We start from the raw sequence: 3,665 nt of genomic DNA on the forward strand, positions 1-3,665 counted from the left end.
TTTTTGTATTTATTATTGGTATTTAGTACAGGATACTTCGTGTTTGTTTTTGTATTTATTATTGTTATTTAGTACAGGATACTTCGTGTTTGTTTTTGTATTTATTATTGTTTTTTAATACAGGATACTTCGTGTTTGTTTTTGTTTTTATTACTGTTTTTAACACAGGATACTTCGTGTTTGTTTTTGTATTTATTATTGTTTTTTAATACAGGATACATCGTGCTTGATTTTGTATTTATTATTGTTTTTTAATACAGGATACCTCGTGCTTGATTTTGTATTTGCCATTCTTCTTACTAAGAATAAAATGACATTAGAATAAGAATTACTTTTAACAAATGAGCTATAAAGTAATGAAAAAATATCAATACAAACAATAAGTACAGTTACCTTTGCTGTTGCTTTGTTTCACGTTACTTGTCTTCTTTCCATTGTAGGTCAAATTGTTAGGGAGCTTGTCTCGTAATCTGCAGGTCGCGGGTTCGAATCCCCGTCCCACCAAACATGCTCGCCCTTTCAGCCATGGGGTGTTATAATGTGACTGTCAATCCCACTATTCGTTGGTAAAAGAGTAGCCCACGGGTTGGCGGTTGGTGGTGATAACTAGCTACCTTTCCTCTAGTCTTACACTGCAAAATTAGGGACTGCTAGCGCAGATAGCCCTCGTGTAGCTTTGCGCGAAATTCAAAACAAACAAACCAAATACTAGTTAAGAAATCAGTTAGCTAGTTGTGAAACAGTGGAATTTAATGTAGAAATTCACCGTAATTTTGTTATTACGATTATGTGACAAGATCTTGGAACATTAAGACTTCTTACAAAAAAAAAGTGATGTATTTCACTTCCGTTCTAGCTTTTTATTTAATTTGATTTTCTCTGTGTTCGAAAAACGTTTTTAATTTAATTTTGTTTTGCTTTTTTTTGCCATGAAGGTATCATCTGAGACACATCACCGGCTTTCATGTGCGTTGAATAGACAGATAGTCAGATAGGTGAATGGACAGACGAACACACACGCACACATAGATAGATAAACAAGGTAGTAATGCCAGCAACTGAAGATAAAGTTCCCATGCGAACGATCGGAACGCCAGCTACAGAAGCAACAGTGTATTACCCAACTTCCGGCTTCGAGTGAATGAGTCTGAGGTATGGGAACTACAAACTTTTCCTTTCCACACACACCTCGAAGCGGGGCAGTCAGTTATCTGCACGAACTACTTACTGTATACCTTTTGTAGAATAGACGATCAGGCCTAACATAATACGTGTTCATTGTATCATACTTGTGGCATTAACGTTTACGGTCTGTTTAGAGAAGAAAAAATCCTGTAAAATTAAGCCGACACACACCAAAGTTGTACGCTTAAATCTTATGGGAATTTATTCGCTAATCTGTAGACTCCCTGAGAAATGCAGTGCGTATTTACTATTTTACAACTAAAATTCTGTGTGAAAATAGACCTCACCTTCTTTGGCTTACCTTTATCGAAACTATAACTCTATTTCGTAACTATTATTACTGCAATATATATATATATAACGTGTGTATTGAATAAAAATAATTCAACTAAAATTTACTAGGAGAATACTTTGTAAGCTATATTTTTAACGTTGTACTTTTTTGTTTTGTTTTGTTAGCTATAGAGGGCTGCGGGTTATAACGATTATTTTAAGTTAGGCCTAGAAAGTTCTGGTTTTGTAGTATATTCAATGGTAGTTTATAGATGCGAAATAGTTCAATGAAGATTGTAGAGTTTGTTTCAAGATAGTAGAACCGTTTCTAGCCGGTAGAGCCAACCAGTCAGTTCGTGTTTTTTGTTTTGTTTCAGCCTTTAAATGGTACCAATAAGTTTATTATTTACGTTAACATCACTTGTAAACGTGGCGTACAGCTGTGTACAGTGAAGGTAGTTTGTAAAAATGTTCAGGAAAAAATAAACCAATTTTACGTGGACTGGACTTTGAATTATTTTCACCAGATAATCTAAAAGAACTTCCAACGAAAGAATGACGCTAGAATAATACTGACTTATTAGGCTTAATAATTAATCTATTTGTAACTAACATATTTTAGGTTTTTCAGGTAACCAACTGAAGTGATCACTTAAACCTACCAACTTTACTAAATCTTCATTGCTGGCTTTTGTTTAGTAATAATTTTTAGAATGATCATTTATAGCAAACAAACAAAACCTTGTTCATTTCTTATTTATTTAGCAATAAGTATGAATGCCTATAACGCTAAGTATCAGGTTTCGATACCCGTGGTAGGTAGTGCATAGATAACCCATTGTGTAGATTTGAGCTTAACAACAAACAAATGTTACTAATAATTTTTAGAATAACTATTTTTAGTCAATTATTTTACCTAAGCTGTTCATTTATGGTTTTTATTTCATGATATTGTTTGTTTCTTTATTTCAGAAGGTGTACAAAACTACACAAGGGGTATCTGCAGTAGCCGTCTCTAATTTGGAAACCGTAGACAAGGAGGGTAGCTAATTAACAGCGCCCATCGCCAACTCTTGGATTTCTCTAATTGTGGAATTTGACCGTCACTTTTATAACGCGCTGATGATCCCAAAGTGCAGAGTGCACTTTTGCAGCAATCATGGACCATCGGATTTGAAGTTCAGTACGCTAACTAATAGGCCACGCCCGCCTTCTCTAATGTTAATATTTATAATTAATATTTTCAATCGGATATTTCACCAACACTTTGTTCATGTTTTCTTTTTTTTTAAATTGTAATCTTTCGAATAAATATTTTGACAAGAATATGTTTTTTGGGTCTTCCCAGTTTGTTCTTTTTATTTCTTTTTATTATTATTATTGAAGGAAATTTTTATTACTACGAAAGTATACTGTTTTCATACATATTTGCCAGTTTTGCGGGTCGTTAAAATAAAAGGATATTTGAGGCCCAAAAATATTAAAATATTTAAATTTTAGTTTTGAACAATTTCCAGTTTCATATCCACGTGACGACAAATCCCAAGAACTAGTATTTTAGACTAAAGGAACACATATAAACTATATATATATATTTATTTTTATTTTTCATTAATAATGCCTTTTATTGAACTATACTATAAGCTGTAGTCGTTTTTAGCGCCCTCTGTAATCATAATATAAATTCCAAGGTTGACTGCACTGACATACATCAAACACTCAGCGAACAGTTTTTCAAGAACGAAAAACCTAAGCCTCGTCAGGTCGAGAAGAAAAACGCCCAAACCCTGAAGATAAAATAGTAATTCCGATGGCTATCACTAGGTTCCGAGAAAACTACTGAACAATCTTTGGAATTCGGTTGACTTTACAAAGACAGAGAGAGTTTTTATTAGGGTTAACTTTTATCCCTGAATCTGAAAGGAACAACATATATCAATATATATAGATTCGTTGTGATTTTCTCATGAGAATAAAGCAAGTTTTAACAGTTTTTCTTTTATTATTTTATACACAAATAATTATAGTAAGTATAGAATGCTGATAAAAAAAAAATAATAACAATCATAAGATGAATGTACCAATATTTACCAGTAAAAATAATTTTGAGAAATTGTGTTGAAAAGTTTATTGTAAAGAGTAGAAGAACAAGATATGAAACCTATACTCTAACGGTTAAAAATGGCCCGGTATGGCCAGGTGGTTAG

At 32.9% G+C, this 3,665-nt stretch overlaps 1 long non-coding RNA gene across 1 annotated transcript in view; it reads left to right on the forward strand.

The window, feature by feature from the left end:
* The window catches only part of LOC111089378, a 19,304-nt gene extending 16,592 nt beyond the window's left edge, over window positions 1–2,712 (forward strand). The window contains exons 2-3 of the long non-coding RNA XR_002613658.1: window positions 936–1,152; window positions 2,431–2,712. This is a non-coding gene — a long non-coding RNA (uncharacterized LOC111089378). The remainder of the gene's footprint in view (window positions 1–935; window positions 1,153–2,430) is intronic.
* The last annotated feature ends 953 nt before the right edge of the window (window positions 2,713–3,665 follow it).

Source organism: Limulus polyphemus, unplaced genomic scaffold, assembly GCF_000517525.1.
Source record: "Limulus polyphemus unplaced genomic scaffold, Limulus_polyphemus-2.1.2 Scaffold6067, whole genome shotgun sequence".
Classification (NCBI taxonomy): domain Eukaryota; kingdom Metazoa; phylum Arthropoda; class Merostomata; order Xiphosura; family Limulidae; genus Limulus; species Limulus polyphemus.